The following is a 13558-nucleotide window of genomic DNA, read 5'->3' as shown; positions in this document are numbered from 1 at the left end:
TGACTATGACTCACATATTCATAACATGTTATAGGATGTGGATCAATACGAGTTGTTATCTAAAAATGAAATTAATATTGCTTATGCCAAAATTAATTTTCAGTTGTATGATCACCTTTTGCAAAATGTAATCAATGAGAGTCTTTACAATTATTTACATGTTGATAAGCCAAAAACTGCTCAGATTTTTGGTATTCCTAAAACACATAAAACTTTAGACCCGCTTAAATTTAGACCAATAGTCTCTGGTTTGGGTAGTATTACGGAACCTTTAGCTAAGTTTATTGACTTTAGTCTAAAACAATATGTGACTACCATAGCGCATATATGTAAAGCCTCATGGGACTTTCTGAGATGTATTGACCAGAATTTATTTGATCCACAAATTTTTATGGTCACTGTAGATGTAGTGGAACTTTTTCCGAGTATCCCTCACTTGACTGGGTTGGAATGGTTTGGCCAAATTCTGATTTCAGAAACAGGCCTTGATGCCAAGACCATTGACCTTATTGTAGAGTTTCTGGAGATAGTGTTGGAGAACAACTTTATCCATTTCAATGGAGAATTTTACCGGCAGAGGAAAGGGGTGGCAATGGGGGCCTCGTGTGCCTCCTTATATGCCAATATTGTGTTATACTATTGGGAAAAGAATTTTTTTTTTCAAGTTTATGGTACCAAAACATACTACATTACAGAAGATACCTGGATGACATTTGTATGTTGTGGAAGGGTACTGAAGACAGTCTAGTTGAGTTTTTACATTACATCAATAACACAACATCATTTTTGAAGTTTATGTACAAAATTGACAAGGACAGACTGCACTATTTGGACGCCACTTTAGTTAAAGACTACGCTAATCAATGTTTTCAATCAACGTTATACAGGAAAAGTTCATTTTCTAATTGCTACCTTCACTTCAACAGTGGACACCCATTCTATCAAAAGAAGGGAATAGTTAAGGGGCAGATAATCCGGGCATCACGTATGTCTAGTACCCTTGAGAGTTTTATGGATGAACTAAAAACCCTTAAAAGTTTTTTTGGAAAAAGGATACCCAGACATTTTGATAGATTGTTTGATACAGGAGGTCACCCAAAATAGGCAAGTTAGTTAACCCCCTTTATTGGGAGCTGGGCTTACTAGTTTACAACAGAATGAACATTTGAACCAATTTGATAGTAAAAACAGTTTTATTCATACCTTTTCTATTAACTCTGATAGGGTTGAGCAGATTGTTTCTAAGTATTGGCCTATTCTTAGCTTGCACGATGAGGTAAAACTTCATGCCCCACCCCGTCCACATTTTATTAGGAAGAGGGACACAAACTTGAAAGAACTGTTTGAGAAAAAATCTGATCCACAATTGAACAAATTGAAAACAAAACTTGGTAAACACCAATGTGGAAGCTGTAAGCAGTGTTATGCCATGTTTAATCAAGACACACTGAATATTCCCTCTAGGAAGTTTAAGCACACCTCCACGAAATATTTTAACTGTGGAGCTAAGGGAGTAGTGTATTTGGGCTTTTGTGTTTCGTGCCATAGTTTCTACGTGGGTAAAACTGAACGTCACCTGAGGAGAAGGGTTTATGAGCATTTTAATGATATTTCTAAAGGTAGAGAAAACAATGCCTTTTACAAGCACTCCCAGGTTTGTGAGAACATGCGTTTAAAATTTATGGTTTTTGGAACAAATAACACCGGACATTAGGGGTGGTACTTGGGAAACCAGACTGGAGTATCGAGAACTATATTGGCAGTTAAAACTAGATTCAGGAAGGTTTCATAGGTTCATAGGTTGGTACTAGGCTATCAGCCCTAGGGCCTATACAAGCCTAGCCATAACAATTCCCTGGCTATTTCTTCCCACACTATTTACTTCCCTGGACCCCTGTCTAGCAGGGCGACTGACGTGATCCCCGGGGTGAATTTCCTTTCTCCCATCTAATCGTCAAGGTTCCTTTTGAAGAGGACCAAAAAGGCACTCTGCTTGACATGTATGGGCAAATCTATTCCAGAGTCTGGGGAGTCTCTGGGTCAGGCACCTATCCCTCCAGCATGTTTTGTTTATTGTGATGTCAAGGTTTAGATCCCAGGAGCGTGTGGCTCTGAGGGATTGGGATTTCTTTAAGTGTAGCATGTCCAACAGCTCTGGGTTTGACATGGCCTTGTATGTTAAGCAGAGTTGGCCTCTGAGTAGACGATATGCAACAGAGTATAGCTGGAGTTTTTTAAGGCGGTCAGCATAGGGCATCTGCTTTAGGCCTGTGATTCTTTTAGTGAGGTATTTCTGTGGCCTTTCCAGTTGTTGCAGATGTCTTGAGAGGTACATACCAAATGGGGCATTGTATTCTATAATGGTTCTAATGAGCGATGAGTACAGTGGGACAATGACCTCCTTTTTTCTGGATGAAAAGCCATTAGTGATGAGGTGTGCCACATAAAAGGATTTCCTGACTGTTGTGGCGATGTGGTTATCGAAGGTGAGACCACTGTCCACCTGTGTCCCTAAGTCTCTTATCAAACTTTCGGTGTTTAGTGTACTGCCACCTACATGGTAATTCATGGATACATGTTTTTTCCCAAAGGGGATAACTATACATTTCTTGGCATTGAGCTTGAGCCCATGGCTCTGGCACCAATCATCTGTTTCTGTAAGGCCCTTTTGTAGAGTATCCACATCATTTGGGGATTCAATAATGGCTCCCAGTTTGCAGTCATCTGCAAACTTTGTTATCCAGAGTCCCTTAGTGTTGTCCTGTACTTCAGAGAAGTAGATGCCAAACAAGAGTGGTCCCAGGACTGAACCCTGAGGTACTCCACTTGTCACTTGTCTGGAGCTGGATTTGGAGTCGGCTACTTTTACAGTGTGGGTTCTATCAGTAAGCCAGTTAGCAACCCATTGGGTGACGTAGGGATTAATGCCCAGCTTAGTAAGTTTATCTATGATTCCAGAGTGGGGGATGGTGTCAAAGGCCTTGGCAAGGTCTAGATAGGCTGTGTGGACCGGTCCACCTTACCCTTGTCCATGGCTCTGGAGACTGATTCAAAGAAGTCATTTAAGTTCAGGAGACGAGATCGGCCCTTCACAAACCCAAACTGGGTGGGATCCAGTGTTTGAAGGTTGCCAATATCTTTGTTTACAAATTCCATGATAATACGCTCCATGGCCTTGCAGATAAGGCTTGTCAGACTGATGGGACGGTAGTTTCCGGGATCCAAGGTGGATCCCCCCTTGTGGAGTGGGATAACTGTAGCTGTGCACCACTCAGTGGGCACAAAACCTGAGGTGAGGCTATAATTAAACATGACACTTAGGTGAGGTGCCAGTTCATATTGTAGTTCATGTAGTACACAGCCTGGGATGTCATCTGGTCCCATGGATGCTGTATTCTTAGCTTTGGAGAGTGCGTTTTTTACCTGTGTGGCCGTTATTACCGGAATTTGGCAATCTTCCGGTATTGAGATGGGCCATTTAGGGGGGTGAGAGGGGGGTGAAGTTGGCACTGAATCGATCTGCCAGGATATTGGCAATATCCTTGGGATCAGTATATTTAATGCCATTCTGTTTTAGCTCAGAGCAGATCTGAGCATTGCCATTTAGATTCTTGACATAGTTATAGAATGCCTTGTTGTTTCCCGGCTTGAATGAGAATATTAACATCAGTAGTGTTTTAAGGTTGAGAAAGGCCCTATTGTGACGTTTTTACATGTAAATTACACTGGTAATTGTTCTATTATTGTCCATGGGTACATTGGTTTGACCAGGAAACAAAATTGATTATTGTTTTGGTTATTTACTGTTTCATTATTTCATGTTTATTGTGTTTCGTTTTATAGGGTCGGAACCTGTATTATAGGATTTTTACAAATTTATATTATATATTTTATCATTTATCTCATATTTTAAATATGTAAACAGTTTTAAGTAGGGAATTTTCATTGTTCATTGGTTTTGGTTTAGGTTTTTGATATCGCTCGACCTATGTTCAAATTAAGATTTGGAGCATACCATGGCTTTATTTAAAGCCACACTTCAAATTAGTTAACCCAGGAGGGTCATGTGATTGTTGAAATTACTATTTAATGACTTGAACTGAGTCAGTATGTTTTTCGTTACCTTGATAAAGCTCGGTAATAACCGAGCGAAAGCGCTTGGTTTTATTTTGTTCTTGTTTTTTCTACAATAAAACTGGTTTACTACGCTAAGGACTTTTCTAGTTTGATTCTACAACACAGTTGGTTTAATACGTTATTTTGCTGGTTTTTCCGGGTCCTGTTGTGCCTGGCGTGTTCTGATGAAGTACTAACACTTTGGATGAAAATTTTCAAGTGTGAGTGCCATTTTGTGGTGGTGTTCTACACACAAGTCTGCAGTAGCTAACACAGTCTCCACAGCACCCATGACACATAGAAACACCAGTGTCTTACCCACCAAGCCCATAAGGTGTAACACTCAAAAAACAATTTTTTTTGTCATTGGAGACTCAATAGAGAGACGCACGGATGTCCCACTCACCAGGTTGGACAAAGAGAAAGTCATGGTCAGCTGCCTGTCCAGTGCCAAGATTCGACAAATCACACACGCACTCAGGTCTCTCAGCAACAAGTACTGTTATGACTGTCTCAGTTCATGTTGGTGTGAATGACCTGAGATGCACCTCACTGGACTATATGAAGGGAGACATGGTCGAGCTGAGTATGTGTACCAGGCAGGCATGTCCCTAGCCTTGAGCAGCATACTGCCCTCACCTAGAATGATGCCAGAGTATAAACAAAAAAATGATTGAGTTCAAAAATTTATTTAGTTTTTGGTGTCTTTCCAAGGGGATCCATTTCCTGTCTGCGTGGGAATCCATGGTCAACAAACCTTGCTGCTTTGCCAGAGATGGTTTGCAACTGGCACCCCTAGGCTTTCAGCTGCTGGTAAAGGTTCTTGCCTCCCCCATAGTGCCTTTTTTAGGCAAGGTCTCGAAAACAACATTACTGATGTAAAACTAACTAATCAGAACAAAATAAGGGATGTTAAGTTGTCAATCTCGCCTTCATTCTTGCTTGATGGGTTCGGAGCCGATCCCTCGGCTCCGACTCGGCACTTGCTAAGCTCGAGAGTCACTTTTACCAGCTCGAGGCAGCCCCATATCCCATGATGCAAGGCGGTAAGTACCCAGATCTCGTTTGCCGCTTCGCTTATGAGGTCCTCCTTTTACCAGCTCCTGGTAAGTGATTCAATTTACTAATATTCAAGCCCCTTTTTGTTAAAAAACTTATTATTATTAGTTATAAGTTAATTATTTAGTTTTCCTGACAGAAATCCCTGTCTCCCTTAATATTTTTTAGTCAAACTTTACCCATCCCATCCCTCCCTGTTAGGCGTGTGTGTGTTTATTTCAGGAATACCTTTTGGTATTTTCTTTAATTTAAGTTTTTTGACTGGTGTGTGTGTGTGTTTAAGCACTATGTCAAAGGAGAGGGTCTCAGGTTTTAAGAAGTGTGACTCGTGCTGTCAGAAGATGTCTCTGACAGACGGTCACACTTCTTGCCTGTATTGCCTGGGGCCTCTTCACCTGCAGGACTCCTGTGCTATTTGTCATTCCTTCAGCCAGAGAGTCCTGCAGGAAAGACGTAATAAACTGATTCTTAGGGGCCTTCTTAAGCCGGAGGGCTCTCCAGCTAAGTCGGCTCCGTCAAAATCAGTTAAATCTTCCAAGGCCCAGGCTTCTGTTTCTAAGCCTGCGGCCTCGGCTCCGACTCGCTCCGAGTCGAGATCGGCTCCGGCTGGAGCCAAGTCTGGCTTAACAAAGCCTTCGGCACCGATGGCTATCGGTGCCGAATCTGTATCGACCACTTCGGTGTCGGCTCCGATCGGTTCCGACACCCATGTGGCACAGGCATCGGTGTCGGCTCCGATCGGCTCCGACACCGTTACTTTGGTGGCTGTATCGGCTCCGGCTGGAGCCGATACATCGAGGCTTCCTGTCGGCTCCGAGAGGTCGGCTCCGACAGGATCTATGGTATCGGCTCCGATGGTTCATTCCAGGAAGAGGTCGAGGTCTCCTTCCTTGGAGCCGATACTTTCGGCTCCGGCTTCACCTCTTCTATCGGAACGGAGCCATCGGAGCCGATCTTCAAGGTCATCCAGGTTGTCAGATCATGACCTAGAGAGAGTGGTCAGTAGATTACTTAAGTCACAGGTACTGGCCCAAATGTTACACAGTCCGTCTCAACAGACGACTGTTGGTCCACACCCCGTTACAGTTCCTCCTTCAACTCTACCTCAGAGCTTGGAGTTGGAGTCTTCGGGAATGGTTACTGCTACGGCTGGAGGACGGATACCCCCTTCTGTTCCTTCAGCCTCTACTCTTATCTCCTCTTTGAGACCTTCCTTAGAGGGATTCGGTGGTCGGGCTTCCATGGTCTCCGAGGGGGTGAGTGGCATCGGACCCTTGTCCGAACCCGCTCTTCCCCTTGGAGCCTCGGCCTTGGTGAGCTCGGCTCCGACATCTGCCTCGGAGACTTCCCTTTCGGTGGTCCCTGGAGTTCCTAGCTCTTCGGAGCGGGTTCTCTCGGACCTGCCTGGGAGGGGAGCATTCGAGGTGATGGAGTGTACTGGCCACTGGTATCAGTCAGCAGTCTGTTCCCGTAGCTCCTCCCTCTATAGTACCTGTTGACATCTCTGCCACTTCTCTTGCTACAGGACCCAGAGATCCTCCGCCTCAGGTTTCCCCATTGGGAATTTCCCCTCTTCCGAGGATTCTCCTGATGTTTCGGGAGATCCTCCTAGGAAGAGGACTTGTAAGAGGAAGCATGTAGACTCCCCGAGTCTGTCACTGGATACTGACTTTGATGAGTCAGAGGGATCCCTAGATCCCCTCTGAGGATGTCTCCTTCTCAGACATCCTAGAACTTCTGAAACAGAGGGAAACTGGCCCACCAACAATCCCTCTGAGGATGAGTCAGTATACCTAGAGGCGTTTGGATCTCGGCCCTCCACCTCCTGGGTGTCTCCGCCTTCGACCCCTTATGCAGGTTATTGCACGAAGGCGTGGGCAGCTCCTGACTCTGTAGAGCCAGTCCCTAGGAGGCCTTCAAAATTTATCACTGCCCGCCTGACAAACAATTCCTTACCAAGGGTGTCCCGCTGATGCCATGGTGGTGGCTGCCACCAAAAGGAACTTGCAGATCCTTCCGTGCCCGTCCATCCTCCTAATAAGGACTCTAGGACCATGGATAGGTACGGTAAGCGGATGTTTTCCTCAGCGACCTTTGCTATGCGTCGCTGAATTACCTATGTCACGTCACCAGACTCCAGAGGGATATCCTGAAGGAGCTGGGAGAAGTAGTTCAGGATCCTACAGCTGCAGGGGCTCAAGAAAAATTGCTTCGCAGCTAGGAACCCTTAACTCCATTGCAAACTCCTCCATGCGGCTTATATCATATGCTGCTGATGGAGCAGTAGCCGCAGGTACAGGTGTGGCTCTTAGACGCCAAGCCTGGATGCGGCTATGTGATTTTATGGATCCCTTTAAGGCGTCCTTCACAAATTCTCCCTTTGATGGGTCAGCTTTGTTTGGCCCTCAGGTGAAGGAAACCTTGACCAGGTGCGAGCAGGACGGCAAGACTCTTTCTGCTGTTGGAGTCCGTTTTCCACCCCTTCTAGACCTTATCCCAAAGGACAGAAGGGTGGGAAGATGTGGTTCCGTAAATCCCAAGGAGTCACGCCGGATTCACGTGGTCAGTTTACCCCTAGAGGCAGAGGGGTAACAACAACAGACGCTCTAGAGGCAGAGGGGGTCCAAGAACCAGGGAAACAGGGAGCCTCTCTCTGACAAGCCCTTTCAGCATCCCTGAGGTGTTGCCCGGCTGTCCCTCCTTGGAGGCAGTCGGGAAGATTATCACTGTACCCAGAAGCCTGGCATTCCCTCACTCAAGACAGATGGGTACAGTCGATCATATCCAAGGGTTACATAATTCCTTTCGAGGAAAGTCCTTCCCCTCAAGTTCCCTTCCAGATGTACCACCCGGTCTAAGGGAGATTGCAGAGTCAGAAATCTCAAAACTACTGCAAAAAAGAGCCATTCAGCCAGTTACAATAGACCATTCAGAGCCCGGAATCTACTCAAGGTTCTTTTGGTCCCCAAAAGACGGGAGACTGGAGACCAATATTGGATCTCAGCAGACTCAACAAGTCTGTCAGGAAGACAAGATTCGAATGGTCACTCTTCAGTCAGTTCTGCCCTTCTTACAGAAGGACAACTGGATGTGCTCAATAGATCTTCAGGATGCGTACTATCACATAAAAATTCACAGACGCTCCAGGAGATTTCTCCGCTTCGGCTGGGGTCCAGTCATTTCCAGTTCAGAGCCCTGCCCTTTGGTCTCACTACAGCCCCCAGAGTGTTCACCAAATGCATGGCAGTGGTCACGGCTCACCTGAGACGTCAAGGATTCCAGGTGTTTCCGTATCTCGACGACTGGCTCCTGTCAGCCACCACCAGGCATCAGCTTATACAAGCCAGGGATTACACAATAGACCTTTGTTCTCATTTGGGCATCTCAATCAACTTCAAAAGTCATCCTTATCGCCCTGCCAGTCTATTACCTTCATAGGCGCAAACTTAAACACTGTTCGGATGTCAGCTACCCTTACAGAACAAAGAGTTTCAGACATTCAGACTCATGTCAGGATCATTCTGGCCAGCAAGAAAATACAGGCCAGAATGGTTCTAAAGGTATTAGGTCTCATGGCTGCGGCCATTACTCTTCTTCCCCTGGCTCGATTCTACATGCGCCTTCTTCAGTGGATGCTGTTCACACAATGGTCATACCAGCAACTTCCAATGCGTCACCAGATTCTGGTGACACAGACATGCAAAGAGCATCTTGCTTGGTGGATCACATCGTCTCAGGTTCACCAAGGCAGGTACTTTGTAGCCCCATCCCCGATAGCCACTGCCACCACGGATGCCTCCCTGATCGGGTGGGGGGGTCATTATCAGGGCAGGATGGTTCATGGGACATGGCAGCCGTTCGAGTACCATCTGCACATAAATGTCCTGGAGATGAGAGCAGTGCTTTTAACGTTGCAAGCCCTCAACGACTTTCTTCCCGTAGGGACAATTGCAGTCCACACAGACAACATGTCTGTAGTTTGGTATATCAACAAACAGGGCGGAACCAAGTCCTACCCTTGTGTCGAGAAGCGCTCAGACTATGGCAATGGGCGATCTCCTCTCATCGGTTTCTGGTAGCAACGCATATCCCTGGGAAAACCAACATTATAGCGGACAGATTGAGCAGAGCTATCCTCATGCCTCACGAGTGGTCTCTCAAGCAATCTATAGCGGAAGAGATTTTTCTGGAATGGGGTCGTCCATGTTGCGATCTTTTTGCTACTCCCCAAAACAGCAAATGTCCAGACTTCTTCAGCCTCTTCCCTCTATCAGGCCATCCCCCCCAGAGACGCTCTGACCCAGGATTGGCCCCAGGGACTTCTTTATGCCTTCCCTCCATTTCCTCTGATCCCTCAGGTGATCCAGAAAGCTACCGTTTTGAGAGCCAAATTGATTCTCATTGCCCCTTACTGGCCTCGACAAGTTTGGTTCCCGTTCCTCCATCATCACCTTTTGGTGCAGCCGTGGCATCTGGACCCAGTGCCAGATCTTCTGATTCACCAATTGGGTCAGCTGCACCGGTCAATCCCTTCTCTCAACCTCACAGCATGGTTGCTCCACTTCCTTCCTTAGCCAGGCTTCCTCTGATCTCTAACCCAGTTAGAGACATCATAGTAGCTTCGCTAAAATCCTCTACCAGGAGGATTTATACAAGCAAATGGAAACGTTTCTCTTATTGGGCTAAGGCCCAAAATATTGATCCTTTTACTGCCCCTGTTCAGGCAGTCCTGGACTTCTTAGCAGAGATTTTTCATGCAGGCTCCTCTTCTTCCACAGTCAGAGTTCAATTGGCTGCTATTTCCAATTTTCATGTCGGGATAGCAGATCATAATATTATGTCCCATAGGCTCTGCAGGGCCTTCTTGAAAGGAATTTTCCTACTAAAACCTCCAATCAGGAATCCTCCTCCTCAGTGGGATCTAAATTTAGTGCTGACATCCTTGATTCTTCCCCCCTTCGAGCCAGCTGTTTCTTGTTCCCTGAAATATCTTTCTTGGAAAACTTTATTCCTAGTGACTATTACATCTGCCAGGAGGGTGTCTGAACTTCATGCTCTTTCGGTTCGACCCCCCTATTTGGTTTTTCACAAAGACAAAGTATCTTTGAGAACTAATCCAACCTTTTTACCTAAGGTCGCTTCAAAGAACAATCTGAATCAATCCATTGATCTCCCTGTATTTTTTCCTAACTATTCAGATAGAGCTGAACAAAAGCTACATTATCTTGATGTCCACCATCAACTTAGATATTATTTGGACAGAACAAAAAAATTTAGAAAATCTGATCAACTTTTTGTTTCCTATGCGGATAATAAAAAAGGCCTTCCTGTTTCTAAAGTGACCTTGTCCAGATGGCTTTCTTCGGTCATCTCTGAAATTTATACGCTCAGGGGAAAACAGCTGTGCTCAAAACCTAAAGCACATTCAACTAGGAGCTTAGCTACTTCTACAGCTTTTCAAGCTAGACTTCCTTTGGACACTATTTGTGCAGCGCCACTTGGGCTACTCCTCACACTTTTGTTTCCCATTACAAATTGGACTTGGCCTCCAGGGACAGAGCCAGTTTTGGCTCTACAGTCCTCAAGAGTTTGTTCCATTGAGCCACCCAGGATAGAGGTGCTAGGACGCGGTCCCATCAAGCAAGAATGAAGGCGAGATTGACAACTTAACATTAAGAAGTTATGTACCTACCATAACGTTCCATGTTAGTTGTCTTCTCGCCTTCTTTCTTGCGACCCTCCCTCCTTCCCCCTGGCCTGGACAGACCTTGTATAAGAAACTGTTATGCTGAAGACCATTCAGACCTGGTCCTTCTTCCATCTGTAAGTTTTCTTTCTTCCTTTTGGAAGTATTTTATGCTTGGTGCTATTGCCCTTTGTCAGCAAACGAGATCTGGGTACTTACCGCCTTGCATCATGGGATATGGGGCTGCCTCGAGCTGGTAAAAGTGACTCTCGAGCTTAGCAAGTGCCGAGTCGGAGCCGAGGGATCGGCTCCGAACCCATCAAGCAAGAAAGAAGGCGAGAGAAGACAACTAACATGGAACGTTATGGTAGGTACATAACTTCTTATTATGCTGCTAAATGCTAGAAGCTTAAACCAAAAACTCCACTCCCTGGAAGCACTTCTATCACAAAGATACCTGGTTTAAGGTCTCCGAGTCCCCTGGGCCTGCAAGGCTAAAATACCTTCCACACCTTTAGAACGCAAAATGAACATGTGACAACCAATGGAGGTAGTGTTTCAACCTATATTGGAGATAAATTCACCTCGCATCTAGTTAGACTGGACAGCTCCATGGAGTTTACTCTAGGTCCAGGTTATGGTGGGTAAGATCCCCATTCAAGTCCTAGCCAGTTATAGAGCCCCCACCATGGGTCACGACACCATCAAAGCTTACTTAACCAAACTGAAGACAATCCAAATTTTACTGAACACACTGGTTATGAGGGATTTCAGTTATCCCACCATCAACTAAGAGACCTATTCTAGCACAAACCCGCTAGCACAAAAGTTCCTTGACTTTGTGAATTCAAATGCCCTGAAGCAAATTGTTCATACCCCAACACGAGAAACAAAGATTCTTGATCTGGTCCTCACCAACATGTCAAACTGGTGCACTTCTGAACTGTTGGACCCTCATTAGTTAAAACCGACCACAAATCAGTCACCTTCAAAATGACACTGACACCAGAACAGACTAAAAGCCTTTAAGGTAAACTGTACCCTCTTGGGTGAAGGTATAAATGCATTTCAAGCGCCACACCAAGCTGAAAGTGGTAACTGTGCTGAAGCCTATACTAAAGCCCTGTACAATCACTTGCGTAAGTGTATAACCTTGGCTGTACCAGATAGAATCAAAGCCAGAGCCCCGGGTAAAATTAAGCTGCCATGGTAGACTTCCAGCATCAACAAACTCTATAGTAAATGCAAAATGTTGCTGTTCAAGAAAACAAGCACATGGACCCAACAGTGTAAAATCACCTTCCTCAGCTTTAACAGGCAAAAAAGACAACTTGTCAAATCATCCAAGAGCTCCTTTGAGAGGAACCTAACAAGTACTGCCAAGGATAACCATAAGGTTTTTTACAGCTATGTATGTAACCTAAAGGGTAGGACCAAGCATGTGCAGAACTGGTGGCCAGTGGTGTCACACAGACTGACCCCACTGAGATAGCAAACCTTCTATCGGATAGGGATGACGAAAATGTCACTCCCTTATCCCCTCCTAACGTACAACAACCCCCCCCCCTGCCTTGCATATCTGAAGAGCAGATCCTCAAAGCCTTGTCCAAGGCAAAGAACATTGCCTCTATGGGACCAGATGACATCCCAGGCTATCTTCTAAACAGGCTAAAACATGAACTAGCATCACCACTAAGTACCCTTTTCAGTCATAGCCTAACCACAGGCTTTGTTCCTGTGGAATGGAGAACAGCTACAGTTATTCCCCTCCACAAAGGTGGCCTAGCAACAGACCCAGGGGAATTAACAGACCCAGGGGAATTACAGACCCATAAGCCTGACCAGCCTCATCTGTAAGGCCATGGAACATGTCATTATGGACCTCATAAAGACATAGGTGACCTCCATACCCTGGATTCTACCCAGTTCGGCTTCGTGAAGGGCAGAGCCTGCCTGTCAAATCTGGTGGATTTCTTTGAAAGTGTGACCAAGGCCATTGATGAGGACAAATCTATGCATACAGCATACCTCGACTTGGCAAAGGCTTTTGACACAATCCCACATTCAGACATTACTGATAAACATAGCAAACTAAATGTAAACCCCTTCTTTGTAAGGTGGGTTGCCATCTGGCTCACAAACCGGACACACACTATCTACTAAGTGGGTGACTTCACATCAACCATCAGACCTGTTACCAGCGGGATGCCACAGGGGTTAGTGCTGAGCCCCCTAACTTCTTAGAAGTTCACGTCAAAACTAAAAGGTTATGGCTGACCAGGTTTGCAAATGACTGCAAACTAGGTGCAATCTTTGAATCCCCAGATGTTGTCCGTATACTCCACGATGGTCTCACACAGACCAGTAGCTGTTGTATTAGTTACAGTCTCAAACTGAATGCAAAGAAATGCATCATCACTCCCTTCAGGACAAACAGTGTCCCTTCACACTATCAAATCTATAACAATACCCTAAGTACCCTTGAAGTGGTAAGGGACCTGGTATCACACATTGTAAGGAAAGCTTTCCATATAGTTCACTTGATTAGGAAAAGCATTGCCTTGTGAGTAAAAGAAGTTGTAACCCACCTATACTTGGCACTTTTTTGGCCCATAATTGAGTACAACTCCACTTTTGTTAGGTATTGTACTAAGTACGTACTGCAGTTAGAGAGACCTCAGAGGTTTAGAACAAAGA

At 45.3% G+C, this 13558-nt stretch overlaps 1 protein-coding gene across 1 annotated transcript in view; it reads left to right on the top strand.

The window, feature by feature from the left end:
- The window catches only part of UBXN7 (UBX domain protein 7), a 1098848-nt gene that overhangs the window by 611570 nt on the left and 473720 nt on the right, over nucleotides 1–13558 (top strand). The window lies entirely within an intron of this gene.

This window comes from Protopterus annectens, chromosome 4.part1 (genome assembly GCF_019279795.1).
Source record: "Protopterus annectens isolate FY-2018-M chromosome 4.part1, PAN1.0, whole genome shotgun sequence".
In the NCBI taxonomy this organism is placed as follows: Eukaryota; Metazoa; Chordata; order Ceratodontiformes; family Protopteridae; genus Protopterus; species Protopterus annectens.
Note: the sequence above shows the minus strand (reverse complement) of the source record. Positions and strands in the feature narration are given on the sequence as shown.